At 38.2% G+C, this 19,821-nt stretch overlaps 1 pseudogene; it reads left to right on the top strand.

Moving 5' to 3' along the window:
• The window catches only part of LOC142159444 (histone deacetylase 9-like), a 126,624-nt pseudogene that overhangs the window by 104,842 nt on the left and 1,961 nt on the right, over positions 1-19,821 (top strand).

Raw genomic sequence — 19,821 nt, 5'->3', positions numbered from 1 at the left:
GTTTATTCAGAATAGTAAAGTTGTAAATGATGTCATCATTAATCTTAAAAAAAAAAAAGATAAAGTTCACAGATTTGCCATCCCTGCAGCTGTTAGAAGTTGTAAAAAATTATGTTTAGTATATTTCACAGGTTGCAATAATTTTGTGAAAGTAAATAAAGTAAAAATAAGGAAAAGTCACATTTTTATACTGAAAAAATAAAAACTGAACGATGGATAGAATTTGAACATTGCCAGTCTGAAAGAAAGGCCCCAACTTGCTGTGGAGAAAGTTGTCAAGAAGAGCTTCCCACAGCAACTTATACCATTCAATTATTTCTGGAGCATGCTATTACTGAAGAAATGTAATATAAAGCGTGTTTGTGGAGGACACAAAACTGTGCACTACACTTCCTGTGTTTAAAGGAGAATTCTACTCACAAATAATTTTCTCCTGGCAGAGCTGCAGGTGTACAGGACCCTCCATTTCTGACAAACTTATCCTCCTTGCGCCTGCTTAACGGTCAATTATCCTGGAATTTTAAAACAGGTGGCATTCTTATTAATCCCCCTGAAGGACATTAAGTTCCATAGCAAATGTAAATGCAATGCTAAATATCTCAAGTTTTATAAAGGCATGGAAAGTTTTTAGCATTTGCATATATATCATGATCGATATTTATTTAAAAAGCACCACCAATTCCTCATCACTATGCAGAGAGAATATTTCCCATTCACCTCAGTCCCTGCCACATTAGAGCTCACAGTCTAACTTCTCAAACACACACACAAACACACATAGACTAGTGTTCATTTTAGATAGCAGCCAATTAAACCTACTAGTATGCTTTTGGAGCATTAGAGGAAACCAGAGCACACAAAGGAAACCCACGCAAACTCCACAAAGAAAAGGTCCTGGTTGGGAATCGACCCCCTGTCTCCATCACTGTGAAGCAGAAGTGCTACCCACTGAGCCACTGTGTATGCCCCCGATAAAATTATATTCTAGATCCGCCCCTGAGACTGGGACACAGATAATACTGAAAAAGTGTTTTTATTTGTAGGTTGTGAGGGGCAGATGTAAGTAGCGGATGATATGACAATCGCCTGACTCAGCAAACCTCTTCTAATTGGAGGTTTGCGATTGATTACCAGACACATATTGAAACTTTAGCAGCCGCTAAAGTGTGCTGAGCGGTTTGAAGCAAAGATAATTTTTTTTTGTATGATGACTGCAAATTGTTACTGTCAAGTTAATGCTGCTTCATAGCAATAGTGTCCGTAACATATAAAATAAAAGGTAGATGTTCACAAGTTAGACGTAAGTATATGTGGGGTTTGTCTGTTGTCAACCGGAAGCATCTGTTACTCATTCAGACCTAGAAACATCTTTTTATTACTTATTATTAATTTTTATTCATAAGGGGCCACAAAATGTCCTCAGCGGCGTACAGGGTACAAACATTAGGACAGTACAAGGTAGAACAGTACGGTTCAATAAACAAGTAACACTATAAGTCTGGTAGCTCAAGGTACAGCTAATAAGAAAGGGTGAGGGTGAGCGAGGTATATTCAGCACAGCAAGAAACCTGTGCCCAAGAGGGTGGGCGCAGCTAACAGGTTAAGAGCCACTGAAAGGTGCAAAGAAAAGCAGGAGTGGAGTCAGTGGACAGAAAGCCCAAGAAGGAGGTGGGCAGAGTGACTGGTGAGCAAAGTTAAAAGTGGTGGAAACAGGAGGAGAGAGGGCAACTCTGAGGTCTTCAACTCTGAATATGGCGCATGCATCATCATCATCATTTATTTATATAGCGCCACTAATTCCGCAGCGCTGTACAGAGAACTCACTCACATCAGTCCCTGCCCCATTGGAGCTTACAGTCTAAATTCCCTAATATAGACACACACACACACACACACACACACACACACACAGACAGACAAAGAGGGAGATAGACAAACAGGGAGACAGACACTAGGGTCAATTTTTGATAGCAGCCAATTAACCTTCCAGTAAGTTTTTGGAGTGTAGGAGGAAACCGGAGCACCCGGAGGAAACCCACGCAAACACAGGGAGAACATACAAACTCCACACAGATAAGGCCATGGTCGAGAATCGAACTCATGACCCCAGTGCTGGGAGGCAGAAGTGCTAACCACTAGGCCACTGTGCTGCCCTAACGCATACACCTGCGCGCAACCTTTTCAATCACAAGTTACACTTGCGCTTCCGTTCTACTCTGAATTAGGCCGTTTGCTACTAATAGCAATTTTTTTTTTCCTTGATGCAATAGTCCAAGCTTGATCCAACTGAAATCTATGTCTTCTAACTCTCAGGTGCGGAAAAGCAATATCTTAAACCTGAACAACGTATGTTTGTATGCAGTATCGAATAATGTTATATTTGCATGAGTCAGTTTCTCCAATTACAGAATGAATATAATGTTAACATATCTGATCACTGCCAGCTATCCCTGAATAGCAATAAAATAAACAGTTACAATAGCCAATTAACTAGATAACAATGCAGATAAAATTTTCCAAGTATTTACAATCCTCAAATGTCATATAACATTTTAAATGGATACTATATTTAAAAGTGTGTATAATTCAATTATAAAACAATGTTGAGTAGCACAAGCATTCTCTGATTTATACAAATGGAAAGTTGCAAAATGGATTATATTTTTGTAGTGTGCTGGTACCCCAAGAGCTTACAAACCTCATCTACCAGTTGTGGCCAAGGTCACCTTTCTGACACTATATAGGGTTATGGGCAGCACCATCCCATAGATTGTAAGCTGGCGAGCCAAGCCCTCTTACTTCTCTGTCTGTCTGTATTACTCAGTAGTGTCTATTACTATGTTTAAAACAAATAGAGAAGCGCTGAAAAAATAGCAAATATGGAATTTATTAAAATAATATCACATTAAAAAACCTATATAGGTAAATATACAATAAAACATCCAGGAATACATTCATTCGCAATCAATTGACCCACAGCTCAAAATGACCAATTTGGACAGGATTTAACCAGGCTGATCAGCGTCCAGAACATGAATTGGTGGCTACAATATTATGTGGCCAAATAGAAATACTGGTATATGTGTAAATTCTGATATGTTGGTTATGCGCATAACATAATATGTTCCGTTCGATAGACCTCCTGTGATCACACTGAAATAGCTTGCTGGAGAGCCGAAATAATTAGTCCAAGGATTCCAGTACTATATTTGCCACTAATTGTAAAAACGTTACAGAATTTGCTGTCGCTATATAAATAAATGATGATGATGATGATGGAAGGGGTGAATGTGACCTGCGCATCAGGAAAGGGAAGATTAGAATGTAGACATCAGTACTTCCTTTCCAGAACGGTTTTATTAAACCAGTGCACACAGTGTTATATTTATTAATCAGAAGTATTCTTAGGAGAAGCCTAGGGAACAGATGGGATATCTTGGTTGGGATCACACTGAGAGGTATACTTTTAGATCACCATTAAGGTCATCAAAGTTACCCTAGTAGGCTGGCTTTATTGTAGTTCGGGGAAATCTCATTCTATGCATTGGACCCAAATTTGGAGGAAAGGACATTAAGGATAATACACAGACCAGTGCCCAAGCAACTTACCCTTATTTTTCATTTTAGACCCTGGTCACAATTCTCAGTGGCACAGGCTAGACCATGAATATATGTCACTATGGTAAGAGGCACAGATATACAACCCCTACTAGAGGTGTACTCAGCACAGTATCTACTGGCTTAATAGCACCTCTCTTCCTCTAGCTCTAGGCAGGCAGCAATAATCCGCCACTTTAGATGGAGGTTACGATTGAAATAATAGCCCTGTATCTGAAGGCACATTAGTGGTAGTACATCACAGCTCACTCCCTGTAATCAGCTCCTCTCCTTGCTTTCCTTACTTTCCAACACATACCATTTGCCCTTAAGGGCAACACTATTGGAATAAATACTTGAAATCACAACCTAAACTATTTACAGTTTCTTCAACAGGACTTGTTATATTGATGATGGAATTTACAATGCAAGTAAAAATACCTACAATGTATATAGGTATCTACTGGTTTAACAAATGTACACTAGAACACAAAGCGATTGGCAAAAAGAGAGTAAATCCCTTTTGGTATCATTCAAAAATAATATACATTTAAAAAAATACATTTGTTTTTTCAAATATTAAACATGTCCCAATTTGTAATATTTACAACATAATTAGAAATCTACTCATTTTAAATTGCAGATACATGAAACACATTTTGTATGAAGTAATAATATCCCAGAAGAATTTGTAACAAAAAGAAATCCACATAGAGATATAGTAAGACGTATGTACTTAATGATAAATGTGAAGACAATATTAATTAAACAGACAGATATCATATGCAGCAGTAATTAGGGAGTTAAATTACTTAATAATGAAAATAACCTTAATTATTACAAATAAATAGGTAAAAGTAATGAAAAACTAATATATTTATTATGTAATAAAATCATAGGCCACCTTCTTCATAAAATACATATCTAGTATAGTCAGATACCCTCCAGAAAGTCACAAGTACAAGATATATTTATTGCTTATGGGGAAAATACTATGAATACTTTATTTATGAATGAAAAAATACATTACATTTTAAGATTAAACCCCCAAACACTGTTTGACAGAGTGGAGGTCTATATAAGTAATGTTTATATATAGTAGATCAATGAAGTGGTTATATTGCCCAAGAGTACATGCTGACATGATGATGTATGCCTAGTGAATAACTAACAGACCACTGTTACAGGCAACTCTGTCTTGTTATTTGCCAACAGAGGTTTATTTCCTATTGTACTGTTTGGATATACAGTAGGTACAACATGGTATTGTGCTGTGCCTGCACATACACTTAATCCATTTGCAAAGTATCAGTGTATTTATATTGTTATTATTAATATTATTAATATTATTTTTAATTTATATGGCGCCACAAGGTTTCTGCAGAGCCGTACAAAATACAAAATACAATACGAACAGTGGACCATACAGGGTACAACAGTACAGAACAGGCAGAGTAAAACCAAGACTTCAAAAGCTCCAAGCATAGCAAGCACTGTGACATCGGAGAAGAAGAAATAGTATTGAGACAGAAGGGTGGAGGGCCCTGATCGTAGAAGCTTATATACTGAGGGGAAACAGACAGCAGACATGAGAGGAGTCGTGGAGGGGATCAAGCATAAGAGGAGCGCGAACAGTGAAGAGGAAGGAGGAGATATGGATGGAAAATGTTAGGTGGATAGCTGGTAAGCTTTGAGGAGAAGATGGGTTTTGAGCGCCCATTTGAAAGAGCACAAATTAGGGGACAGACGGATGGAGTGAGGGAGGTCTTTCCAGTGGAAGGTGGCAGCACAGGAGAAGTCTTGAATTCTGGCAAGAGATTAGGTAATCAGTGCAGAGGAGAGGCTATGGTCATTGGCCGAGCACAGGGAACGGGCAGGTGTGTGAATGGAGAGGAGGTTGAAGATATAAGGGACAGTGAAGTGGGAGAGGGATATATTGATATCATGATGTCACCAGGTTGACTGGAATTCTTCTACCACTGAATGCGTGCTTTGCAATTTGAACTCTGTGTGTCGGCAATAGAAGGGCCACTGGCAGCCTGGATCTGATGATAGGCGTATGTTCACTATAAATTCACTGTGGCTGGTAGCAAGCTGGTTAATTATCATTAATAATTATCAGTTATAGGTTAAGTAGGTCCTCTATTTAGTGTCATTTAGTGGCCCCCTAGCCTGAGACTACTTTCCTGACTACTGTCGGAGTAGACAGGAATTGGTGGTGAGATGCAGCTAAAGTGAGATCTTCAGTGTATTATTGGGACACCCTTCTTTGGCTATACCTTAGAGGCACTGTCTGGGACCACAAAGCTGGGCACTATGTATTACCCCAGCTTGTGGTCTCAAGAGATCCAAACTTGTGCTCCCCTCAACAATAAACCCTGGCTCCCTTAAATTATGTGAGGACCTTTACCCCTCTCCTCACCTTCTTCCAGAAACTTGTAAAACAGGATAGGTCTAGCCTCCCATGTAATATATTAGTGCTCCCCACTGTCTGGTGGGTCTGTGAGTCCGTGCAATACATACAGGAGTGAAGCAGCAGCTTCTTCCTAAAAGGAGGTTTAACAAGTTATCATGGTCAATGATATTAAAGTGCATTAATGTGATTCATGGAATTTATAATTGCTGTAAATTGTGGTAAACCCTTAAATGTAATCAGATCTGGAAATTCAGGTATCTGAATTTCCGAAATTCAGGAGCCTCCCGGATATTCCGTGAGAGTATGATTTTCAGTAGCTTTTGAATGTAATTGCTACCTGAATAAATCTCTATATATCAAATATAGGGGAAAAATAGAAGCACATGCTTTTCTCCTGGCATCAGGTCCTATATAGTTCTATTACATACTTGCCTACTTTCAAATAGTAAAGTCCAGGAGATCCCGGACAGGGGGCGTGGCTAGAGGGCTGGGGGGGGGCACAGTCAATCACATAATTTTGGCCCCACCCCCACGACGGGAACGTCGTTCTGTCGCGGGAGGGGCCAGAATTATGCGATTTACTGCGAATTGAGTTATTTTAGCTAGCAAATTGCAGGATGCGGGAGACTTGCTGACTTTCCCGGGAGTCCGGGAGACCTACTTGGATTTCGGGAGTTTCCCGAACATTCCAGGAGAGTTGGCAAGTATGTTCTATTAGTTATTCTGGAAAAAAACAAGGAACAACAAAATGTAAATGAAAAAGTTAAATAACATGTATGCATAATACATATAATTATTATAATTATAATGAAAATATAAGATTTACTATACATAACAGTAAATATAATTATGCACATTAAAATTGTAAATATTTAAATATATGCAAATCGTTTTTCTTGTTTAAGCATAATTGAAAAACAATTATAGCTATATATGTTTGAAATATTGACAACCTGAAACATATTCACCTGTCTGACCAAAGAAAAGGTTGAATAGCAGAAAGATGTGTGATCCAAGAGAGGTCACATATTTTTCAACAATGCAGCATTTGGAACAGTGACAGATCCAGTAGTCATGTTTAATACTGTATATGGTATCAAGAGGCTACAGAAATATGATAAGTGTTTTCTCCTATGGAGATACTTCTTAACAGGGTAAATACGGAGCAATACAAGAGACAAGAATGTGAAATTCTTGTAAAGTTCTTGCTTTGGCTTCAACACAAACTGTTTCTAATTATGGACATTCACAGCAGACATATTATGTGACCTGGATTTTACTTTGCACACTTTGCCGACATCTGTTGTATCTTTAGAAATTTGCTCCTGGCTATGAAGTTGAATCCCACCGCTTCTTTAAAATGCATGTTTTCAAAAGGAATGTTCTAGTGTGATGTTTTTGTCCTGGGAGATATTGCATCATGGCTGAAGGTTCATAACCCTGATGAGATTAAACAATATATATATATATATATATATATATATATATATGTGTGTATGGTTATGATGAAATACATGGAAAGTCACAATAATGCAACTTGTTTTGCAAAAAATATGTATGTTAATACACACACATATATATATATATATATATATATATATATATATATATGTATATATATATATCTATATATATGTATGGTTATGATGAAATACATGGAGAGTCACAATAATGCAACTTGTTTTGCAAAAAATATTCAATAAAAAGTTACAGATAACCATAAGCACTCTGTTTTGGCTCTATTACAACCAGGCCGGAACGATTACTTCAAGAAAAGTCGGATTAGATCTCTTGGTTTTAAATAACAATATCCAACACGCAGGTGTAGGGTCAGAGCCGGAATGGTGGGGGAGGGGGTCACTGAGGGCACGTGCCCGGACCCCCATCCGTCAGGGGGGGGGACAAAACTTACCCTGGGGCAATGATTTTTCCACCCTCTCTCCCACATAAATATTTACGAGGTCCCTGGTTTGATTCAGAAGGGCAGCATGACAGCACAGAGCATATAAGGAAAACAATGTAGGATATCTCTTCTCTTGGCTACCGATGAATGCTCTGGCAATGTACTGTGTGCCTAATCTTTGACTTTTTGTAGTATGGGTGCAGGCCACCTTCATCTCTCAGCATCCTCATTTATTTATATAGCGACAGCAGATTAGGTAGTTCTTTATAATTGGGTATCTACTTGTCTAAATATCTACTGATGCCTCTATTCATCTAATGACATTGGATTGTTACTGCCTCTTCACTCTCCATATTTTCTGCTGTATAAAGTTTCAAATTTAGTGTATGTGCGTAGCGCTTCAACATTTTTACCTCTTGCACCTTACACTAGTTTTTTTTGTTGTTTAATTTATCCAATGGACTTGCTTCAGTTGGTGGCATGGCAGATGACTTTTTATTACAGCTACCGCAATGTTCTATATGCAGTTCTACATGTCACAAATGCCCAGAAAAAACCCTCACACCCAAAATCCCTTGACCCTTCCAAAATGGATGAGAATTGAAAAATAGAAAAGATTAGAATATATAACTTTTTTGGGGTGTGCAGCTGTGTGCTGAATCTCACAAACAGCCTTTTTTAAATATAGATTTCACTGAATTACTCTTCCAAACAGACAAATATTGAAAAATAGAAAAGATTAGAATATACTAATATGTAGTGTTTTTGGGGGGTTTGCTGACCCTCACAAACACCCTTTTTTAAACATAGATTTCACTTAATGACCCTTCCAAAATGGACAAGTATTGAAAAATAGAAAAGATTAGAATATATAGTTTTTTTTTGGCTGTGCAGCTGTGTGCTGACCCTCAAAAACACCCTTCTTTAAATATAGATTTCATTGAATGACCCTTCCAAAATGGGCAAGTATTGAAAAATAGACAAGATTAGAATACATAGCATTTTTTGGGGTATGCAGCTATGTGCTGACCCTCACAACCAGCCTTTTTTAAATACAGATTTACTGAATGACTCTTCTAAAATAGACTATTGAAAAAGAGAATAAAATTAGAATATAATAATATATAGACTTTTTTGGGGTGTACAACCGCAATCACCCAGATTTTTCAAACTTATTTCAGTTGTCAGTGCCCCACACAGGATTACTTTCACCAGAAAAACTTTCAATTTTAAAAAAAAGAAATCTGTTTGTTTTTTGGATTCTGCTGCTAATAGTCTGACAGCAAAAGCACTGTTTTTCTCAAACAAATAAATATACTGGTTAGTTCTGAATGATATCTATCTAACTTAGTCTGCATTTACTGTCTAGTACTATTATATATAGGCAATGCAATGCATTAACAACCATTAGCCACTAGTCTTTGTAAATTCTTTTAAGATTGATATTAAAAGCAATTGATCAGCAAACTATTGGAGCTTACTATTCTCTACAGAACTGCTTTACAATAATGAAAGGATTCTATTTCTTTCCTATGTCCCTGGTTCAGCCTGAACACTGTTTTATGAGCAGAGCACCGCAACTAACCTTCTCCCTACAGGCTGTTTCTTCTAAAATGGCACTTGAGAAAAGGAGAGAGAACTATATATACAAAAGATGGTGATCCAAAACTTGCGAGAGTTTTGCTAAAAAATAAATCCTGGAAATGATGTTTCACCTTCTTTTGAGATCAGAGTTTGGTGGGAGAAACCGAGTCACGACTTGGTTTCACTCGGATCCCCAATGTCAGATTTCATCGGATTTCATATAATCCAAACAACTCATCTCTAGTTACTAAAGCTTTGGTGTGTTGATCCTTGTAACCAATCAGATTCAACCTATCATTTTCTAGAATGTACTAAATAAATGATAGGTTGCCATGGTCAACACTTCAACGTTTCTTTTCAAGAAGCATTAGTGAATATACTTCATGATGATGTTTAAGGCCACATTAGTCAAATTAGAACAACAATTTGAAATCAGCAACTTGCATCATTATAAGAAATGAAATACAAGGCAGTTATAGAGTTGACCTTTCTATATTGCCTTGCAATGCGTTCACCTGGAGTTTACAAAGCCTTTGTGGGCTTCAAAATAGTGATCTATTAATTGCTATAAAGTGTGCACTGTGAATACTGGTATGAACTTCAAACAACAGATGAGCCAAAATACATCAAATTGCATCTGGATTCCATCCAGCATATGAAGTCAGTGCAATGAAAACAGACAGGGCTATCTTTATAATTATCAATAGATCACTGTTTTGAAAACCATCCATACTGCATTCAACTCCTGGGTGGCACTCTAACCCCCCATGAGTACATACCCTATTAGATACATTGTAACAAACTAACAATAATCAAATAAGGATACATTAAACAATGTCTTGCAATTTAATCAATACCTATAAGAAAAAATATGTTTGTGAAGCATGCTACATGTGTGAAACAAAGCAAGTAATTATATGCCTAGACATGTGTGATGTTTAGTTATGTATGAGATCCAAAATAAAATATCTTGGAAAAGCAAGATAATGTGCATGCACAGACAAAACTTTACTATTGATCCAGTAGCCCCCGTAACCTGTGACAGGGCCGGACTGGCCATCTGGCACTTCTGGCAAATGCCAGAAGGGCCGATGGATAGATCGACTTGTCCAGCCATCCTCATGCCGCCCGAACAGCAGCACCTCCCGGGGCTCTGCTCGGGGGGTGGTAAATCAGTACCGCATGATTCCGCGCATATTCAGGCTCTGAAAAAACCTTTTGGGGTATATTTAATAAACGGCGGGTTTGAAAAAGTGGAGATGTTGCCTATAGCAACCAATCAGATTCTAGCTATCATTTATTTAGTGCATTCTACAAAATTAAAGCTAGAATCTGTGTGCAAACTTGCCTTTAAATTTTAGCTGCAAAGTCGCCGATTTCCCGCGAGATGAAAAAACCAGACTTTCATACATTTTCCCCCAAGTCTATAAAAAAAAGTCTATTTTGAACCAAATTAATTTGAAATATGCAAAAATAGGAATTATTCCCACCCATTTTAAAATAAGGTGCACACAGAGAAACAGGCAATGTAGAAAAATAGTAAAAAGTTCTTCAGATCTTAGTCAAACATCTTAAAAACCACACTAAACACACATTCAAATATTTGACACTGTCTGTTACAGGATGGACCTCCTATGCAACCCTGTCTGTTGTGTTTGCTGGGGGCTGTCTGGACTTGCCTTACCACCATCCCCTTTCTTTATTACAAATGCGCCCTCTAACCGCAGTAGCAGGGGCTTTTGCTGCTGCCACCACTAGGCCACTTAGTGGCAATTAATCCAGTTCCTTGTGGGTAACTTTCGCTGCTAGTGTAAGCCCTTGCTGATGCACCTCACTTCTTGCCTTCAGGTCAGGGTTGCTGTGGATGGTTCCCCCTGTCCTATCACACTGGCCAGAGCTGCAGGGCAGCGGGCAGAGTGTTGCTACTAAACACTGGGTTCCAACCTCAGAACAGCCGGATACGTATTAGATTGGGTATAATCTGCAGGTCACAGGAATTACAGCAGGTAAGTAGTTGCCAAAGCAGGATCTTGAAGCAATGATGTTTTATTAGCTCAAGTGTCTTAACAGTTACACTAGTTTGTGGCACTAGTGATCTCCAGGAAGGTACAGATGGAATAAGGATGCTACATTGTCAGAGCTCCTTTTTATACACAGTGTTCTCCCCAGCACCTATTTCCCAGGTGCTCCACCTGGATGTTTTTGTTTCCACCTGGCACTTGGAGCCCAACAGAGTAATTTATAATAGAATAAACCATTGTTTCTCATAATATAACAGGCACTATGTGAGTACTACAGCCAGCAGTGTGTGTTAGACCACTGACCACTAGTCTGACTAGTCCTGGCAGGTGTGGGCAATAACGTCCAACATTTTTCATCACTATTGCAAAGTACTACAACTGCCCCCACCCAGCTGCTTCTTAATGCCACCCGGCTGGCAAAATTTTCTGGGGAGAACACTGATACAGATTCTGACACAAATCTTGGCAGGGGTAAACCAGCCCCCTGATCCGACCAGGCATCCGACCGAAGCATCTGATATCACATCAGATAATTTAACATCAGGATGTGATATTTCTCCAGACGTGGAGCTAACGCAATTTAACTTACAAAATTCACAGCAACCTGCGATATCCTAAATTACTTGTAACCTAAGTCTACATTGTTCAGACATGTTCCTGTCTCTCTAACAAGACGTGACAACAGGTAACGACCCCCTGCTGGGCCTTCAGGCTAAAGCAAGTTTTTGTCACTTTTGCAATGAAAAGGCTTACTTAGCATTTCAGCTTTCAGGAAAACAGACTTCCTCTAACCTGGCATAATACATTAGAGATCAATAAATTTCCTATACCAAAATACACACAATGTAAAATATATCAGTACATTTGCAATGATATACAGTGGTGCCCTGCACCCTTAATTAAAATAAATATCTACAATAATTTATTCCTATGTGATCCAGCTACACTGTCCAAAACAAATACTGTAGTGTAAATCCACCTCCAATGTAATCTCCAATGCCGGCAGTAAAGGTCAGGGCCCAGGAAGGAGCTGCAGCACATAAACCCCTGGTCTGAGCCTCACGAATGAGGGTGCCCATATCCTCGTTGTCCCCTCCCCCTTAATCCGGCTCTGTATATGACCTATGTAGGTGGCCAAACACAGTAATCTTGTTGCTTGGCACCTTGGCCAAGTGACAGGATCGGCCCACATGTGGCCACCATTAATTTGGATCCCCATAATTCTTTCTTTCAAACTTATTGTTTAGTATCAACTAATACTCTAATCCTTAATCATACTGTAATATTTTTGCACAAATCTCCAGTTTCCTGTACTTGATATTTATTCACATTAATATTCTCAAAGTGTAGAAAATAATGATTTCCAGACATTATTGGTGTCTTGACAGAAAAAGGTTAAGAAGCCTTGTTAAAAAACAAAGAAATAATTTTCATGAGAAGGCAACCTATCAATTCCATAAAAACTAGTGACATTAATAAGACACAGCAAAAAAAAACAAGCTAAAAAACAAGTTGAACTGGTATGAAAAGATGAGAAATCTCTATTATTTATAGGTGGTCAGGGGCAGGTGTAAATACCTGATAATTATTGTCTTCAGAACTATGTGAATGGTTGTTTGCAAACACACTGCTGGCATGTATTGTGATGTATCTATTGTTTAACCATATAGCATGCTTTTGTGCATGTGCTTACCCATTTTTTTTTCTATCTTTTGGGAACACGAGAGTTGTGAGTTCTTTTAATTTTTTTAAAAAACACATAGATTTGCTGCAGAATAATAAATATGTGCATTGCATATAAAATAAGTGTGTAAGGGAGACCTGCCTTTTCTGGCTCCTTGATCTGATAGCGTATCAAATAATTATACAGTCAAACAATATATCACATCTGTTTTGACAGGAAACCACACCTGATTACCTTTACCTATCACAAACCGCACTCTGCGCCCTCATGACTCAGAAGTTTACTGTAAGGGGGCACACAGGATTCCAGCCTAAATCCTGCGCTCACCAATCCCTCAGGTTACATATTTAACTGCTCTCTTCCCCAACACAGGCGCACACTCCCACCCCTCTCATCTGCCACCATCTACGTATAAGTCCTGTAGAACGCCTATGACTTAATTACCCAATTGTGCATGCCATGCGCTCTGATAGCTATAAAGAGTTAACACTTCCCACACTGGTATTTAAAGGGTTAACACAGCCAAGCAAATCACCTCTTCTAAACAAGCAGTGAATTTGTTTAGATCAATAAGGATAGCACTTATTCAATTTTAGATTTAATATACAAAAAAAGTACAATGCTTGCATGTTATAAAAACAATTCATAAAAGATGACATAATATACAGCAAAACAGATACAAATAAAAAGAAGAAAGTTTCATAGTATAAATTTATAAACAAGGTGTAAAATCTGCACCAAGGAAAATTGGCTTGAAAGATGGACAGCTTATCAATGTTTTGTTTTTGATCAATGATTGATTTCTCAAAAGTCAGTCAATATCTTGTAAGTGTTCTCTTCTTTTAAATACACTTTTTCACCTCTCCCCTCCTACAGGAGTTGATCTCCAGGGAGGTCTGTGACACAGTTTTACAACCACATTTTACATCTTCCCTTTTTAATCCCCAATGCCAAAATGTAACATATCTTTTATGAGGAGTATCACACAGACCTAATTTTATGATTTATAAGTGGACTACAAATTTACAAATTTACACATACCAAACAAGTGGAAGGTCTGCTGACTTAAGGTTTGTTTAAATTGCTATAAATAGGTGCTTTATTGCAGTAATATGCAATGTTTATGTTTTATATGTTAACTTATTTTATATAACAACTAAAATTATATTTGGTTTGATGCTGTGGCTTACATATAGTATAATATGATTCAATAAATTAATATGGCCATTAAGTCCCCCAAATTTTTATCTTTAACTTATTTGTCTCAGGGGGAAATAGTATGGGCACATTATAAATTGTATTTTAACCATATATAATTTTTTTCTTGTTATTTAAACAACATGGTTTTACGTATTTTCCTGGTGCTCCAGGTACTTTCCACAACATTGGAAATGATCAGGGTGGGCAGAAGACCAAGCACGATACATATGTTTATGTCGATACTTCATGTTGCACTGCACCAGCAATGCCACATCAGTGTGCAACAATATCATGAATGGAGCCCACAGCAGGTGCTTTAAATGCCAGGACTGATTTTTAGTCCCAGTCCAGCCCTTGTGTCTGTGATTATGCTGCATTCCTCTTCACTCATTTTTAAATACCAGGACCTGCACTTCAGTGTAACCAACAGTCAGGGAAACTAATGTCTGTTCACATAATGTACACGTCTTTTTGTGTGATCTTTGTTTCTTTTTTCTATTTTCTCAATAGTTAAAGGAGCTGACTTGCTAGTGACTTGGGTCCAAATCTTAGCGTGAGTTCATCTGCACCTTGTATAACTCATTTTGCCTCCTTGTGTTCCAAAAATAGATTATGAACAATGGCTAGCAATTTGTACACAAGGATATGTAAAACTATACAAATCATTACTTACTAGTAATAGGGCCTAGTCTAATTGAGAGTATATAGATAGGTTACCAGAGACTGAATTTTATTATTATTATTATTATTATTATTATTATTATTATTGATAATAATTATTTATAAGCTGACACAAAAATCAGGAGCATATTACAGTTGGGAAGAAGAGATAGAGATCCAACAGGAAAAACACTGGACATACAGGAAGCATAATACTGTGCATAAAACATAATAGGCATCTGATTCCCTTAGACGAACTTCCCTTTGTTTCATCTGATTCCCTCAGGCACCATTGACTAGCACATTTATCATTATACAGGAGCGTGGATCCCGGCCCCCTTTTAGGGTATAAAGCAGCTGTCGTTAAGAACAGGCAGGAGGCCACAGACAAGGACACACAAGTGGATGAGGTTTGAGCAGACAAGATGTCATGAGCAAAGAGAGCTTACAATCTAATGGAAAGGGATGAGGCAGATACAAGTGGAGGTGACATAGTGTGGCAAAATGGGTGTAGGGTGGAAAGGCCAGTGGGGTTCTGTTAGGAGAAAGACTGGTAGGTTTTGATGAGCAGGTGAATTATTAAAGAGCGTTTAAAGCATTGGAGGCTTGTTGGCAGTCTGAGCGGCACTGGAGAAATTTTGGAGACAGCAGTGTAATTTGGTTATCAGAGGCACTGATTGTGGGCAGAGCAGAGAGGGCATGAGGACATGAAGATTCAGCTGAGCTCTGAGATGAAGGGAGGGAGGAGAGGCTGTGGACTTTGTGGGTGAGAGTGATGTATTTGAATTGGATTCTGTAGGTAATAGGGAGCTAGAGTAAGGACTGGCAAAGCTGGGAGACAGAAACAAACAGACAAGAAAGTACCATCAGTATTGGCACATTGTTGAGGATTTATTAAAATGGAGAGTAAATTGAGAATGAGGCTAGAGAGGATGTTTCAGTAGTCGATATAGGAGATCATAAGACTTTTGACAGCATTATGGAAGAGGGAGGGTCTAATACTGGTGGAAGTGACAGACTTGGGAGAGGTACTGGATCTGAGGGGCATGAGTCAAGGATGGCACCCAGAGAGCATATATGAAGAGCACAGGAGTGAGTAGTGTTGTCCACTGAGAGAGAGAGATGTGGATGTTTGCAATTACATACTCTAGAGCAGGGGTGGGCAAACCTGTCCTCAAGGGCCATATCCAGTTCATGTTTTTAGGATTTCTTTAATCATGTACAGCTGAGTTAATCTATTTGGCTGGGTCAGTAATTATCCCACCTGTTTCTACAGACAGAAATCCTAAAAACATGAACTGGATATGGCCCTTGAGGACAGGTTTGCCCACCCCTGCTCTAGAGAGAGCAAAAAAATGATAAACTCTCTTTTAAACATGTTGAGCTTTAGATAACATTGGCACATCCTTGAGGAAATAGCAGCGAGACAAATGAACACACCAGAGAGGAGAGAAGAGGAGAGTTTGGTGCGGAGAGGTTGATTTGGGTGTCATTAGCATAGAGGTGGTACTGGAGGCCTAAGGAGCTGTTTATTTCACCAAGCAAGGAGGTGTACAAAGAGAAAAGCAGAGATCCAAGGACGGGACCTTGTAGGACCCCAACGGTAGAGGGGGAGAACAAGAGGAGGGGCCGGAAGAGCAATTAAACAGGTAGGAAGTGAACCAGACAGTTGTCATGAAAGAATGAGTGAAATGATGGGTGTGCAGGAGGAGAGGGTGGTTCTCAATACTGAAAGAGGCAGAGAGGTGCAGGAGGATGAAAAGAATTGTAGGTAGGGGCAGGGAATTAAGCCAGATTGTAGTGGGTCAAGAAGGTAGTGAGAGGAGAAGAAACTCATGATGCCATTATAGACTAGTAGCTCTAGCAATTTGGAGGCCGAATGAGAGGAGTATATTGGATGATAGCGAAAGAGGCAGGGTTGAGAGAAGGGTTTTTAAGAACAGGTGAGACATAAACTTGTTTAAAGGATGAGGGAATGAAGACAGATGAAAATTCATATATTGCAAATTAGTGAGAGAGAGAGTTTTGCCAACAATTATTTTTCGATAAATGTAACTGTTTGTGCAAATGAAAATATAGTAGTACTAACGGTGGGAAATTTATTGGCCTGTTTTAGTAGATATACCACATAGGGGTGGGACTAGATTGGTAGGTTGCTGCTTGTTTTCTAAATACTGTTTTTCATTATTAATGCTTGCTAGTAGAAAACAAATCAATAATCATTTTATTTATTCGTCCATGGGATGTGCTGGTGTTGGTTGGATCAGGGAGTTATGAGGAGAGAAAATATGTGATAAGGGGAAACAACTATCATTGCCTAGGAGAGGTAAACATTTAAATATTGGCCTGGATTATAAATGGTGCAGAAAAGTGTGATGGAAGTTGGAACAGTAAAATACTAAAATTATAATCAGCTTTCAATACATCAGATTTACCTAGTAATTGGGGCATATTTTTCAAATAGGAAAACAAGAGTTCAAATTTAGCTCAAAGTTTGTTTAGTCTGTATAAACTACCCAGACTGGATGTAAAGTGCAATAAAGCAATGTTTTATTTTTAGTTCTATTTATAAATCGCTGACATGCTATGCAGCGCTGTACACCAAGGGGATCTTCACATAGACCACATGCAAGAAAAGCAATTGTAGCCGTTTCCATGGATTTCAATGAAATATTACTCTAGTTGGATAAACCAAGTATTTTACCAATAAAACAATGGAGTTCTCATGTTCATTCTGTTTAAAAGTAAACAAAACATTATACAGACATAGGAGAACCCATATTTTAGATTTAAATCTTCAAACTTGACTGCTTGATGTAGAAACTTCATTCCTTGCTGACAAAGCTTATCTGTATGTACGGAACTTCTCTGATCTTCAAATGTAATAAATAGTCTTATATTTGTTACTTGTATATGTGACTATAATCAGCGGTCGAAGTGGGGGTGTATACTGTCACTTCTCCTGCTACCTTCATTGTAAAACTATCAAATTCCATTCACTTACATTACTATTACATTTTTCATACCCCCACCACCTTTAATTTTCCATACTGCCACTTCTAAATTTCTAATTCGACCACTGATTATAATAATAATGCATTAAAATTATTATTAATATTATAACTATTATTTTTATTATTATTTATAAAGGACTGACATACTTATCAGCGCTGTACACTGAGGGGAGCATGACATAAACAAATTGCATACAGTGACATTAAACAAAAGGTACAGATGACCTTGCCCACATGAGTTTAGACACTGAAGGGGGTATTCAATTGTTGCTTTTAACGCGCTAAAACAAAAAAAAACGAGCGCTCGAAAAATATTACAGTTTATACGGTAATATGCGCGTAAATACCGTTAATATGGTAGTTTACTCGTTGAATTTCATCTCGCAGCTCAGGGAACTGCAAGATGAAATTTAGCGAGTAATTACCGTATTAACGCTAATATTTTTAGAGCGCTCATTTGAGAGCGTTAACGCTAACAATTGAATACCCCCCTTAGGGGGCATATTCAATTAGCTTCCTGGATCGCGGCATTGTGCGTCCGTGCACATAAAGTGCAATTACGGTACTGCCACATTGCAGATTTCCCTTCTAAGCCCTATGGGGGCAAAGGGAACTCTGCAGTCTAGCGATATCAGGAAGGAGGCTACCGCACGTAGTCACCATCTCGGCAGCTAATTAAATATGGCCCTAAGGGCCTGAGTCATTAAGGAAAAAAAGGAGTAAATATTCTCCAGGACAAACTTTGTTACAATGCAAGGGGTGCAAGTTAATTTATTATTTTGCACATGCGTTAAATACTGGCTATATTTTTCATCTAGCACACAAATACTTACTAGTTCTATTTTTACACTGAAATTCGAAGGTGATCAAGGTCATGCCCTAACCCAACTATAAATCTGACCTCACATTTTACATTTATCTCCCCCCTACAATGCAACATGGTTTTGTCCAGGTGCAAAGTTACTCCTTTTTTGTGCTTTTCTCTTCTTAATGACTCAGGTCCTAAGGAGTGTGCGGGAGAATTGATGCATTAGAAAGTGGAATAACAATTGTAGCAGCTGGATGAGAAAGTGTGTGTTCGTTTTACAAAGCAGTACCAATAAAAGCCATCAATAATAAAGCAGCCACTGGTGGATGGCTGTGCAGCTACCGGAGGTGCGTCATGGGTGAAACGAGGAAAGACAGTGGGCAGTGGAAACAGAAAACAAGAACCGGTCACTGTAGAAACCTTAAAATAGGCAGCTGCTCTCGAGTGTAACTGTCCTTTACCATTTAAAAACAGAACAGGGTGTCTTGTTTTCTCATGTGACTTTAAGCAGAGTAAATAATAGTCATATCAGATAATCAAGTAAAACCATAGAGATTCAATTTGAAATTAAAGTTAAAATGTAATTAGAGAAAATGTGAAACAAGAGCACTTAGAGTGAAAGTCTATCCTTGTGCTCTACCCTCAGAATATTATGTACTCAAGAAAAATTAACTTCCAGTAAATTGGTGACAGATAGGTTGATTCTTATATTATGCCAGTATGTGTCAACTTAGCTTTCTGTAATTAGCCTCCTACTAGTCTGCACCAAAAACCACAAACATGTTTACACCCTTTTTAGGCTCTTTTCCACAAGCATTTCTTTAATGTCAGCATTTCTTTCAATTCAGGAATGATTGCTCTTTGACTATTTTGCTAACTTAATTAAATATCTGTTACCTCAAGTAGTGGTAAGAAAATCTATGATTTATTATTT

Source organism: Mixophyes fleayi, chromosome 5 (assembly GCF_038048845.1).
Source record: "Mixophyes fleayi isolate aMixFle1 chromosome 5, aMixFle1.hap1, whole genome shotgun sequence".
In the NCBI taxonomy this organism is placed as follows: domain Eukaryota; kingdom Metazoa; phylum Chordata; class Amphibia; order Anura; family Limnodynastidae; genus Mixophyes; species Mixophyes fleayi.
The sequence above is the reverse complement of the archived record's forward strand: the minus strand, read 5'-3'. Positions and strand labels throughout refer to the sequence as shown.